Consider the following 14573-nt stretch of genomic DNA (forward strand, 5'->3'; position numbering starts at 1 on the left):
TTGTTGATATACTGTTGGAATGTTATGCTTGTTCGTTTTCTTCTCGTGAGTTGCTAGATGGAACCTATCTCTCTGCAATACCTTGGAGAAATTGATTCATCATTTTTTATTGTACATTGATACAAAGAAAACAATTTCCATCCAAGAAAGGAAAATTGATACAAGAAATAAAAGTGAATTCCTTTCCTTAAGTACATACGTGAAATTGAAGCTTTAAGTTATAATTTGCACTTAGACATGTTTAGGATCATTATAAAAATCATTTAGAACAAGCTAGATCACTTAGATAAAAACATTCCCATGCTTTCTGTTATCTACTTGGGACACCCAACTTATGTCTTTGGTACTCAAACTCTTCGGCCATTGATCTAGGCGGTTACTCAGATGCTACTGATTTTACCGATTGAAAAATTGACAAAAAAAGCACTAGCAGTAGTTGTCGTTTACTTGGAAATATGATTGTTTCTTGGATAACCAAGAAACAACATTTGGTTACACTATCTACTACCAAAGCTGAATACATAGCATATGAAAATTGTTGTGCTCAACTTCTTTGGATGAGACAACAACTAAATGGCTATGGCTTAGAGCAAAAAGAAATTCACCATAAGTCTAAGTAAGAATCTGATTAACCACTCTCAATCAAAACATACAGAAATTAGACATCACATTATCAGAGAACTGGTTATAACAAGGTTATTAAGATTGAATTTGTTCCTATCAAAAATCAATTAGTGGATATCTTTACAAGGTATATTTGGATTGGTGAATGTTGTTGGTATATTCTGATTCACGTTGAGACCGATTGACAAACTCGACGACAAAGCCATAGCCTTCTGCTGGTATTCTACTGATCCAGCTCAGAATCATTCTCATATGCCAAACTGCCAGAACTCAAGAGTGCATAAGCTTCTGCTCTCCATACCGTGAGAATACCAGCAGTCACTGCAAAATCCTCGAAGGACTTCATTACTGTCACTGCAAATGCTGAAGTTTCTCTTGCTATGCTAAGTTACAGTTTGCTTGTTTGCTCTTCTGCTGATCCAGCCTTCGACAAAGTTTATCTTCTTCTGGTATCTTGCTCTTCGACAAAGTTTATCTTCTTCTGGTATCTTGCTCTTCGACAAAGTTTATCTTCTTCTGGTATCTTGCTCTTCTGCTGATCCAGCCTTCGACAAAGTTTATCTTCTTCTGGTGTCTTGCTTGTTTGCTCGTTGCTGATTCGGCCTGGTATTTCCTCCGATGGGCATATCTATTGCTGCTCAGTATCCGGCTGACTGGCTTATACAGCTACCGATTCCATACAGCAAGGATTTTCCAGCTGTTTATACCACGGATTGCATTCGTTGGCTCGTCTCCATCTCAGTATTTTCCGTTGATTGAAAGATTGCCATCGTTTCTGTTTCTGGCGTAAGAAATCAGCTGGCATATTCCCGTAATTGATTGCTACTGATAATCTTATCTTTTCTTGGCGTAGATTGCTGGAAGATTGAACCGCCTGTCTTCTCGAGGATCTTATTCTGGATTGATTCAGAATCACGATACAGAATCGTTGACGTTGGGCTAACCATGAGATTGGCGTCGATAGCTGAAACGTCTTATTTTCTTTGTGGAAGATTAGCTTAAAACGTCTTGGAAAGCAGCTGGGTTGGTTTCTATTACTCGACGTTTAGCTTGGAAAGTTTAGCTGGGATTCCTTCTCTGGGTTGTCATTCCGCCGGCATCTGTCTTCTCCGGCTGATTTCACTCTCAATACAGCAAGATGACTCTACTACGGGATTCATTTTTTGGAAGTTGCTGAGCTACCTGATTCTCTTTGGCGTAGATTTCTGGAAGAATTGCTGCGCCATATGTTTCCTTTTATCAAGATACAAAATTGGAAATTTCTTCCTCCTACTTACCGAGTATCTCTTTGTTATCCGAGTTGCACCAACAATGCATAACTCGGCATAACTCAAAGGTCTGCCTCAGGCCCGATCAACTCGGACCAGAGCCTAAATCTGGACTCACGCGTCAACTCAGTCACTTGGCTTCTTGAATCAGGCTTGATTGGTAACCTGAGATATTTTAGTTTGCATTACGATGAAGCTTATTTCTGCCGAAGAATTTGAACTACTTCTGAAAAACAGACAAGCTAGCGCCAACAAGATTCTCATAATGCTACTACTACTATACAAGGTATGGTCTCAGATACTTCTCCATCCTGGATCATTGATTCTGGAGCTTCTGAGCACTTGACAGGTAATGGTATTCTCCTGAATTCTATATCTCCATTGTTTACTTGAAAAGTTTTTTCTGATGGATCTCAAACCAAGGTACATGGGGCGAGGTCCCAATTTAATACACCTACACTTCATTTACAAGATGTCTTGTTTGTACTTGAGTTTCACTTAAAGCTCCTATCCGTTATTCAACTTAAAAACAAGTTTTATTGTTCCATCACTTTTTCTCCTACTTTATGTGTCCTTAACGATGTGAAGACAAAGCAGGTTATTGGTGGAGGCCATGAAAAATGGGGTTTATACTATCTTGATGCACCAACATTAACACCTACGACCAATGCTCAGCATACAGTTTTTTAGTGGCACAATAGGTTAGGACATCTATTTCTTCAGTCTCTCAAACACATTATTCCTACCTTACAGTCTGTTTCAAGTCTCAACTATGAAGATTATAAAATGAGTAAACACCAATGGAATACTTATTCTCATCGCAGTGAAAGCAAAAATGTTGCCATATTTTCTTTAGTTCACACTGATATATGGGGCCCTATGAACATTTCCAATGTTTCTCGATCAAGGTATTTTGTTACATTTGTGGATGACTTCTCTCGAGCAACGTGGTTGTTCCTCTTAAAAGATATCAAAAGTCTTACCTCTTTTTAAGTCTCTTTGTGCCACAGTGTCTACTCAATTCAATATTGCCCTAAAAATTATTCTTTCCAATAATGCCAAGGAATATTTGTCTACAGACTTCCAATCCTTTTGTCAAGAAAAAAACATAATTCACCAAACCTCGTGTGTCTATACACAACAACAAAATGGTATTGTTGAAAGAAAAAATAGACACCTTCTTGAAGTTGCCCAAACTCTACTTCATCATATGCATGTGGCTCACTTCTATTGGCCTCATGCCATCCTCAATGTCTGTTACCTTATTAATAGGTTACCCTCTTCTATGATGGGTAACAAGACACCACATTCTTCCTTTTTTTTCTAGTGATAAGCTTTTTTCTCTCCCTTTGAAAGTTTTTGGATGTACATGTTTCGTACATAACACTCCCCCACATACTACTAAATTGGATCCTAGGGTAATTAAATTTATTTTTTTGGCTACTCTCGGACTCAAAAATGCTATATCTATTATAATTCACTTATTCAAAAATTATTCATTCTATTGATGTTACATTCTTTGAGGACCAACCTTTTTATCCCTCCACCGGTGCCCCCACTTTTTGTTTTGCAGTTAATGATTTCCCAAAACCTATTGTGCCCATTGATGACTATGCACTTAACGATCATCTTGACACACCCCTTGATGCACTCGCTGATACTATACCTGTGGAGTCTCTAGATTCTTTTGAGGTAAGCTCTCTTTCTCACCTCCTATATATGTTCCTTCATTTGATACCCGACTCATTGACATTTAGAAAAAACATCGTGCTTACACCCGACCTTCTACCTCTCTCCCCATTGCTCAAATTTTATCTACCCATCAGTTATTCCCATCTCGCTGTCAGTTTCTTCCCTCCATTTCTTCTATTGCTATTCCTCATTTTCATTAAGAGGCCCTTTTGAATCTAGGATGGAAAACAACCATGGATGAAGAAATAGCAGTTCTTCACGAGAATCAAACATGGCGCCTTATTTCATTACCAATTGGTAAAAAGCTAGTAGGTTGTAAATGGGTCTTCACAATCAAACAAAATCCGGATGGCACGGTGACCCGACTTGTGGCTAAAGGCTATACCTAGTGTTATGGGATTGATTATGAGAAAAATTTTCTCATGTTGCCAAACTCAACTCAGTGTGTCTTTGATTATCTCTAACTGCTAATTCTCGATGGACTGTCTTTCAGCTAGATGTAAAAAATGTTTTCCTCAATGGTGATATTAAAGAGGAAATTTATATGCAGCAACCACCTAGATATGTGGTTGAGGGGCAGTTGGTGTGCGGTCTTACACAATCATTATATGGTCTGAAACAATCTCCACGAACCTAGTTTGACAAGTTTAGTCAAGCAATGATTCATTTTGGGTTCACAAGGTGCTCTGTGGACCATTCTATATTTGTCAATCATTCTAACAAAGGAGTTGTACTACTAGTTGTATATGTGAATGATATTATTTTGACTGGTAGTGACTCCGATAGCATTTTTCAAGTAAAAAATAGGATATGCAATGAGCTCAAGATGAAAGATTTGGGACTTTGCAAGTATTTTCTTAGTATTGAGGTTTTTCAGTCCAAGCATAGTATTATATTATCCCAACAAAAATTGAAGAAATGGGAATGATGGGATGTCATCCTGCTGACACCCTCATGGAGACAAATACAAAACTATGTGCTGGCTCGGGAGAAGAAGTTGATATTGGTAAGTACCAAAGGCTAGTTGACAAACTTATCTATCTGATTGTGATTAGACTAGATATGTCTTTTGCTATCAGTATGGTCAGTCAATATATATGACCTCAGATGTCTCATTGGCAGGCATTGGAAAGAATTCCTAGGTACATAAAAAAGGCACAAAGACAAGGGATCTTATATAAGTATCATGGCCATTTCAAAATTAAAAGTTTTGCCGATGCAGATTGGGTTGGATCACCAAATGAAAGAAAATCTACTTTAGGATATTGTACTCTAGTTGGAGGCAACCTTGTTACATGGAGGAGTAAAAAACAAAATGTGGCTGCAAGGTCTAGTGCAGAAGTAAAATACAGAGCCATGACACATTCGGTAAGTGAGCTTCTATCGATTAAATCCCTTCTAGCTGAAGTAGGATTCCATAAAGAAGGCCCGATGGAACTCTATTGTGATAATCAAGCAGCAATTCACATTGCCTCCAATTTAGTGTTTCATGAGAGAACTAAGCATATCGAGGTGGAGTGTCACTTTGTGAGAGAAAAGCTACAAGTAGGAATAATAAGCCTCAAACATGTATCAACTCTTGGACAACTTGCTAACATGTTCACAAAGTCAATCAATTCCAGAATTCTCTCCACTGCATGAACCAAACTAGGATTATATGATGTTTTCTCTCCACTAGCTTGAGGGGAAGTGTTGAAAGACATAAACAAGCTTGAGTAGCATTATTGTAATATTCTTAAGGTGAAGGGCATCCTTGTAATTTTTGTATCTTTTTCATCTATAAATAAAGGTTAAGGGGGAGGGTTGAGGTAACATCCACAACCCTTATTCTTCCCTCTCTTTTCTCCTCTACATATTCATCTCTCTCTTTCTCTCTCATCAGACCTTACCTCACTCTTCCTTCACTTCACCTCACCTCTTCTCTTTTCCTTCTTCTCTCCTACAGCCTTGTTGAAGATCTTAACAATATGGAATTCTAAAATCAACAATGAACAACTTTTTCAAAAAAAAAAATCTCTTCTTGGTAATCAAAAACTAACCTTCACGGAGCTCTTTTAGAGAGCAAACCATACAAACATCAACATAAAGCAATCTTCAACAAATTCAATCATGCTTTAATCATGATGATCCACATATAAAGCAAAAGGACGAGCAAATTTTCATTCAACATACATTTTTTTAGGAAAGAAAAACCAACTTGCATGCTTAAAACAAGCACAAGCACTCAAGAATTTGTTTATCAACTTGCATGATTCAAAGCAAACCAAACAGTGAAATCTTATGCTGGAGCATAAGACATATAAATACTCAACTTCCTATCCAACTTGGACAAGAAGGATGATATATCAATCATCCTTTCAAGACCAAAAAATGGAAAACATCTCATCAAGGAGAGGAGAGAAAAGAAAGTATCTTTATGCAAAATTGAGTCCTTGCTTCACCAACAAGAGTTCCTCGTGAAGCTTGGTAAAAAAACTTACACTTAACACCATATTAGACTCAGGATCCTAAATCCATAGCTCTAATACCATGTTGGATTTAGGCTTCCTTGTTGAAGAACATGGATTGATCAGTCTAGGGAAGATGAGAGGCCAAAGGAAAGAAAGAAGAGAAGAAAGAAGAGAGAAGATAGAAGAGAGAAAAGAGAGAAAGAATGAGAGATGGCTAGAGGGCTTGAGAAGGGAGAAGGAAGGATTAGGGTTTGAGTCACATCCCTAATCCTCCCCCCCCCCCCCCCCCCCCCCCCCCACCAACATGTATTTATAATATTGAACATCTTGTAATTATGTCAATACCCTTTACTAGGGGAGGCATCGAACCAAGCCAGTTTGTGAATAGCTTGATCTCGTCTTGGTTCGATTCGAATAAATCCGCTCTAGAATCAAATTTGAGATCGGGTTTCGAACTCGTTTAAGTGAATGAGCTGAACCCGAATGAGGCTCGGTTCATTTCGCGAGCTCGCAAACTGGCTCCATTACTTAAACCATGGGTCAGGAGTCGTGACCGAACTCGAAACTTTTCATCTCCCAAATTTTCAACTGTCACAACTGGGGGGGCTTTGAACCAAGCCGGCTCACGAGCGGCTCGAGCTCGGCTCGATTCCAGCTCGGTTCCATTCGGTATACCCAATTCTTGAGCCGAGTTCGAGATCCGGGATCTGCTTGTTTAAATTAGTGAACCGATCTCGACTGAATCAAGGTTCGGCTCGAAAGCTCGCGAGCTGGCTCATTAATTTAACGAGTGATGCAAGATTCGGGACTGGGGGGCGGGACCGGAGCGCCTTGAGGAGTGGGAGCGAGAGCGAGGGGGGGAAAATTCTTCCTCCCCTCGTCACAGCTGAGCCCATTTGGCCTCTATTGTGGCCGCCTCTATCGCGTCCACAGCTGCCTCGTCAGCTGCCTTTTGCCTTTCCGTCACCGCCGCTCGATTTCTTCCCCCTCGTCTGTCTTCGCCTTTGTTTCCGTCACTGCCATTGCCGTCACAACCGTTATCCCCGACGATTGCCGGTGCCGCTAGAAAATTTTCCCTTGGCGTCGTTCCTTGTCTCAGGGGAAAATCAGAACCAGGAGGGGGAGAAATAATTTATCCCCCCCGCGCGAAGATTTATTTCGCCCCTCCCCATGCGAAGATGATTTCGCATGTGCAAGATCATAAAGTGAAAAAAAAACTTTTACTTAAACTCTCCTTCCTCATTGCTCTTGAAGAAATTGAAAATACATTTTAGTAGAAATAGGTTTCTAGGGACTATTAGTGTCACATGTTTTTTTTAAACATTTTTCTAATTGAAAATTCTTTTTAAAAAAATCATAAAATTTTCTAAGTAAGATTTTCCTGCAAGATGGGCTAGAAAACCGTATAGAAAATTTTTGAATAACTATTTGATAGTTGATGCTGTAATACTTTTAGCATGAGGTAATTTACATAGCAATTTTGTGTTTGACATTTTATTTGATTAAAAATTTATCGATAAGTATAGTAATATATTAGATTGATTATTAATTTTTATTTATTTCCCTAAAAGAGGCAATAAGAGGTCCATTTAACTTTCCTAATAAAATTTTAAAATATTTCTTGTTATTTTCTAATAAGTCTCTGATAGTAATAGGATTTTATTTTAAAAAAAATTATGGAAATATGTATCATAGGAAAAATATTTCTAGTTTTTCCTAGAATATAAATTTTCAACTAGGGGCACTAAGGAGGTTATAGTAAATTTATGGCCAGATTCAAAAATTACAAAATAAGTTAGACAACATTTGGAGTAAAAAAGATTAATATTGGTGCGTTCTAATCCATTATTGAAATTTGATCCTAAACCTCCCCTATCATTCTTTTTTTTTTTTTTTAAATGTATGCATAATTTTACATATAATTTATTTGACATATATTTTATATAGAGTATTAAATGTAGGTTAAGCTTGAACTCAGCTAGAGCCCGAGCTCTAACTCGATTAAAATTATTAGGCTCTAGTTCGATTACAATTTGAAGTTCGAGGCAAGGGTCGGTCGAGCTCGAGTTGAAAATATTTAAATCAAGCTCGGCTTGAAAAAGGTTCGGACTCAACTAGATTCAATGTCACCCTTATGCCCAATTTTAAGTAGAGGTCATTCCCAATTTTATGTAAAATGTATGCATAATTTTATATACAATTTATTGGATATATATTTTTTGAAAAGTTTTAAATGAATGTTGAAGCTCGAGCTCGACTCAAACTCTGTTAAAATTATTAGGCTTGAGCTCGATAACAATTTTAGGCTCAAGCCTAGGCTTGGCTCGAGCTCGAGTTTGAAATATTTAAATCAAGCTCGGCTCGAACATAGGCAAGTGTGGGTTCGGCTCGGCTCGATGCCACCCCTAGTCACAACCCTGCCTTCCATCGTGTCGGCATTGACCTGTCGACAGACCCCGCTTCTCGGCACGACCGATCCTCGGCTGAGACAGGCACTGCATTGGTTGAGCGCCAATCGTGATGTCGATGGTGGCAAATTTCCCTGTGCGTCGTCCATCGTGCATCACGGTCGGAGAGATGGGGATCAACAAAAGTGACATGGATTCAAATTTAGGGGAAAATTTTTGTTTGCTATTATATGCAACTTGGACCTATTCGGATTCTTCAGAAACAGAGAAATACCTTTCTGGGAGAGTAGCCATTGGAGTTCGTTGAGGCCAGGCAACAATGGAACCTCCATCGTGCGTTATTGGCTCTGTGGGTTTAAAAATTGTGGTGGAATTTTTGTCTGTTGGGTGTACCAGCATCAATTACGACAGTGGCCGGTGTCGAGGTGGTGACGGAGGCCGACGCGGGGCTGGAGGTTGAAGACAACCTCCAAGGTTTCAACCAGAGTTGATTCGGGCTCGCCTAATCGACTTAGAAATCCTAAGAAAAAAAACAGAGATTTTAATGTTGAGTGTGGGATTTGAACCCATGACCTCAACTTAAAATTTAAGAAAATGACATCTAATCCATCCACCTTGAGTGATATCTTTGGATCCATTTAATACATATTTGAATAAGTATAAAATCAATATATATTTTTTTCTGCCTTTTCTCATTTACTTCATATGAATTAAATAATTTTACATGCAAATATGAATTTATAAATGCATATTTATGAAAAAAAATTATTTATGCTTTTATGCATACTTAATTTTCTATATGTATTTTTGGTTGACCTAAATATAAGGAATTAATAATTGGCATCAATTTTAGTCAATTATCTTGATGTCATATTTTTGTCTACATTTGAATAATTATGTAATAGCCACAACATTCTTAATTATGAAAATGTCTAGTGACATTAAACTTAGTCATATAAAGTTAATGATGTCATATGTTTGTTTACATCTGAATAATTGAGTAATAGCCACAACATTCTTAATTATGAAAATGTCTAATGACATTAAACTTAGTCATATAAAGTTAATGTGATAAAAAATTATGATTAATTATGGAGATATAATTATTTAACCCACATTGTAAATATTTAAGTGATTAATTAGGATGAGATAGAAATACTAAAAAAAATTATAGTTGCCCATGGGCCTAGAATATTTCTTTACAAACAAATTTTGATCCTATCATAAAGTGATATAAATCGTTTATATGTTATAATCTAAGCCCACATGAAAGATTATAATGACATATTAATTTATTTGTTTGAATTTATTTACATGGATAAATATTTAATATTTGGCTTCATTGCATATTTTAGTAAGCTTTTTATTTATTTTGTAGTAGTTCAAACTTTATTTGTTCCAAATTTTGATTCCTCCTATATTATTCCTCTGAATGGAGACAATTATACTAATTGGAAGGAGAAAATTCTCCTGTCATTGAGGTGCATAGATAATTTTATACAGGGTTAATGTATAGAGGCCATGCCCAATTTTATGTTAAATGTATGAATAATTTTATATACAATTTATTTGACATGTATTTTATGTAAAGTTTTAAATGTAGGTTTGAGCTCAAACTCAGTTAAAATTATTGGGCTCGAGCTCGATTAAAATTTTATGCTCGAGACTAGGCTTGGCTCGAGCTCGAGTTCAAAATATTTAAATCAAACCCAGCTCGAACATTGGTAGGTTCGGGCTTGGCTTGATTCGATGCCACTCCTACCTTTTACCCTAAAAAGGGAGGAAAGGGACAAGAAATAAAGACATTTTACATCATTGCCACTATACTCGGGTTATATCTTTCAGCACAATGAAAAAGATTATTGGTTTTCAATCTTGGTCTTCAATCTTCGTTGGCTAAATTTTTTTCATAGATGTTAAATCTTCATTATTTGTTTTCCGCCTTTAATGAATATTTTGGTGTCATAAAAATTAACACAACATATGGAACAAAACACCTCTTTATCTAACAAAATTACCTCTAATTTACCTATGATGCGAACTGCATGCAATTCAAAGATTGAAGTCTTAACACAAAGTTTTGATTCTTTATCTATCATTTGAGGTTCACAGATTTGTGTGTCATTGTTTCCTTTTGAAGTAATTAACATCTCGATATTGTGGGCTTTTCTAGGTAACTTTTGGAACTCTTTTGGCCTTTTACATTGAAGAAAGTAGAGAAAACCCCTCTTTATTCATTATGTGAACATTTGAATTTTCGTCTTTGTTGAGAGGCTTGTGTTATTTTTGTAATTTAAGCTCAAGTTTCGCCAACAATTGACGTTGTGGATTACTTTTCCATTCTTCTATTGTTTGGTATTGGTGACCTCCACCAATGTGACACAATGGCAAGTGCCATGGAAAATTCAATTTCGAGTTGCTAATAATTGTCAATGGGCTACTAAGCTAGTTTGACAAACTAGTTGAATACATTTTCTTTCAACAAGAAACTGAATTGTTTCACCATCAAGTCACCATATGTCCCAGTATTGTTGCAAGTTTTGATGGAGTGGGCAACATATCACTTTGGATTGCCATTCCCATCAAACTATTGAAACTTAGGAAGCTTGTATCCTAGCGATATTCTTAGAGATTGGATTCTTCTATTGTAAGGCCATACATTGGCTTAAGATATTATTTGTGGTTTGTCCATTAGTTGAAGGTTTAAAGCAACATTTTCAATGATCAACTTAAGAGAGTTGATTGACAAAGTGTTTCCTTCTATGTGTACAAGAACTTGTTGACTTGTTATTGGATTTAAAGGGATATACCCTCTCTAGCTAGACAAAGTTGAAGATGATTTTTAGGAGGAGAAGTGTCTCCAAGATTTGTCATCAATAACTCAATTTTTTACATGTGTTATGTAATTTGGGCATCTCTTCTTTGATTTACTCATCTCTTTTATTCATTGCTTGTTGCAGCTCTACAACTTGCTCCTCCAAAGTTTATGTGTTGATTTTTCAGGATTCCATATATTATGATCTTGGGTAAAGAAGAGATGGAAGGAGGAAGAGAGAAAAGTGAAGAAGAAGAGGGGTGAGCACGTTGGGGAGAAAAAAGGAGGAAAGAATAGGGTTATGGACTTGTCCTAACCCTCTCCCTTAAGTTTTATTTATAGATCCCAAAAGTATGAATATTACAAGTATACCCTCCACCCTAAGATAATTACATTAATGGGATTCCCAACTTATTCATATCTTTGAAAGTTCCCCCTCAAGCTAGGAGGTAATGGCAATGATCACAGGTTGAAACAAATAAAATAGTTGTAGTAATAATCTCCTTCATCAAGGTGTCCCAAGGATAAGTACGAAATTGAACACAGACTCTCAAAGAGTAAAAAATGGGTGATAAAAGATAAGTCGAAACCAACCTCAAAGGATTTCAAATAAAAAAGTGATAATAATCATTAAAGTGGGTAATGCCTGTCACTCACAAGACAACGATAAAAAGCCACGGGTACTAATAAAAAATTCTTAATGGACTTAAAAACACTCATATATATATAAGGACCAACCAAACCAATGCACCAACAGGTTGGCCAAAAAGGGGGTAAACGGGAGTAAAAAAAGGGCGGTAGGAGAAAGGTTGCCAAGTAAAAGTTTAATGAGGAACTAAAGGAAGATAAGGTGAAGAAGTTGGGGCCATAATGTGTTTTATTTTTTGAAGTAATTTAAATTCTTCATGAGGGTAGACAATATCATACTTTATCTTCTGGAGTAATTCAAACTCCTCTATAGATATGATCCTCTTGCCTTTGGGGTTCTTAAGAGCCATCGTAGAACTGAACTCTTTGAACTAACCAAATCCTTTAAGTTAAACCAACCTGACCACAGTCAACAAATAGTAACCTAAGGTAACCAACTGAGGATTCCTTCTTTAATGGTAATGTCTCAACCTAAGAGACACAATATCAATTGTTGTAATGAGCCAATTGTTAAGAACCTAGCCAATACATACCAAAAGACTGATTTGTTTGGTATCGAAAAGCGAAACACTTAACCCAAGACCATAACAATGCATTCACCTTTACGAGCCGACGACCACGATGGCCTAACACTAGCGACACTTATCCACAGTTACATGGTCGCCGTGTATGGGTCGACGTGATCGCCCATACCGGGAATCAAACTCGTGACGTAGCGCCTGCTCTGATACCAAATGTTAAGCGCCTAGCCAATACATACCAAAAGACCAATCTGTTTGGTAGGGGAAAACCAAGCACTTAACCTAGGACTATAAATGTTAAGCACCTAGCCAATACATACCAAAAGACTGATTTGTTTGGTAATGGAAAGTCAAACACTTAACCTAGGAATAACACCAATGCCCAAAAAGCACATAGTATATATGTTCTTATATAGCAACGGATAACATGTAAATGATGAGAGTCCTTAAGTGAGATAAGGACACATGAAATAATTTGCAGCCCGTTCAACTAAGATAAAGGAAGCTTGAACAAAGTAATAAGCTGCAAGTAATAAGCTAAACCGAGTGTTGCTAATCCAAGAGCAGCTGCAAGGACTTCTAATGAAACAAAGAAGAGTGAATAAAACAGTAATGAATGTTGCTTCCACGTTCACTGCATCAATGATTAATTCAAATACCAAGCCGAGAGTTAACCATACAATAGAACTCAAGAGCTAGCGATACCATAGAACCCAAGAGCTAGCCTTCTTAAGTGTTGATCTTTGGTTATAACAACAGCATAACCGCAGATAGCATCTCTTCTTGACAGTAGTAAATAGCAACAAGAATATGTGTACATAAAAATCAAGATACCAAAGATCTATGGCAAGAATAACATAGCAGCATTCAACAGTCGGAAATACCATTCAAACCTTAGCTAACAAGCATGAGTTTAGCCAGTCATCGAACTGGATTTGTGAGTAAAGGCCAGAAAAAAAAGACTGATGAGTGTTATTGTTGAACCAAGGACTATTTGATGTCGGTTGGATATGTTGGAGATCACGTCATGCTTCTCTGAATAGTAGACTTCCAGAAATCACATAATGTGTATTTCTGCTGCTTCTTGACGTGGAATTTATAGAATTCAAAGGATTGCACATACGCTGCGGTTTGTAATTCAAACAACAACAGCTGCTTCTCATATCCAACTCAGAAGCTGAGATCAAATAGGTGTAGATAGCAGCTGCTTTAATGACAGCAGGTGCTTGAATTCTCTCGTTCCTTCTCCAGCATGGACGATGACATGAAGAAGGATTAAAAGAATGGACATAAAAGACTTCAACTACCTGGTGTCCACGTTCAAAAGCATCAACATGAGATGGAAGATATTACCAGCACTGTTCAAACGCTCGAGTCGAAGAACCAGAAAGCTTGCTTAATTTGCTGCTAATCGACGACTACTGCAAATATTCTCAAACCACAGAAGAGAACTAGCATTTCAATATCAACTTAAAAAAAAACAGGAAATTTTCCTAAATAACAGTAATGTGACCAGCCTGGTCAACCAGATATACCAAGAGATAATCATACTGTACTCTGCAGAATTTTAATACAGAAGATTCCTGATTCAAAATAGAAAATTCCAATATCAATTCATGAAGAAATGAAAACCTTCCTGAAATAGCAGCAACGTGTCCTGCTGGATACAAACACTCATCTTAACGTCCCAACATTAATTGATACTGAAAGGGAAACTTTCTTGAAGAGTCATCACCATGCTGGAAACTTTCCAGAATAATAGCAGTGTGCAGGCATCTTCCAGCAATGTTCTCCGAGTAGACTTAGCTTTTCCTTTCTCTGAAAAACACCTCTAAGAGTTGCTAATTAAAGGATATATTGAAACGGAAACTTTTCATTATATATTCAAGACTCAAGTTGTTGCTCTCGTTCTTGAGAGACAATTGAGAATTCTGTTTAGCATCTTGACTTCGTCGAAGAGTCCAGAGGTGTTACTACTACTGCAGAGTTTATGTTGTTGTTCACGTTAAGGCTCCTGAGATGATCCAAGAGTACTAATTAAGATCATCAAGGTAAGAGGCTTTCTGAAGCATCAGATTCATGCTGTTGTTGACTTTAGAATGGAGTTATCAAAAAAATAGTGCTGCTGTAAACAACGACTCTGTTTG

Source organism: Aristolochia californica, unplaced genomic scaffold, assembly GCF_029961685.1.
Source record: "Aristolochia californica isolate CCGP_79_NKW_82.1479 unplaced genomic scaffold, dmAriCali1.0.hap1 SCAF_5, whole genome shotgun sequence".
NCBI lineage: Eukaryota > Viridiplantae > Streptophyta > Magnoliopsida > Piperales > Aristolochiaceae > Aristolochia > Aristolochia californica.